Below are 246 nucleotides of genomic sequence, written 5' to 3' on the forward strand. Positions count from 1 at the left end.
GACGACATAACTTTCTAAGCGGTAAAGGATGACGTTCCTTGAGGCCTCTGACAAAGATCCGATGTCCAGGATAAGAAAGAAGTCTCCCTGATGTCAAGACATGATCAATCTTGCAAGGAACTGAACTGCACTCCTGCCGCGTGACTTGATGTTGCAAGTTTGTTCCCGTTTGCAATGCCGGATATTGGGAGAGTGTGCATTGCTTGTGAGACATATATATTTAATGAAAAATATCGGGAAAACGTG

The sequence above is a fragment of the Penaeus monodon genome, chromosome 19 (genome assembly GCF_015228065.2).
Source record: "Penaeus monodon isolate SGIC_2016 chromosome 19, NSTDA_Pmon_1, whole genome shotgun sequence".
Lineage (NCBI taxonomy): Eukaryota > Metazoa > Arthropoda > Malacostraca > Decapoda > Penaeidae > Penaeus > Penaeus monodon.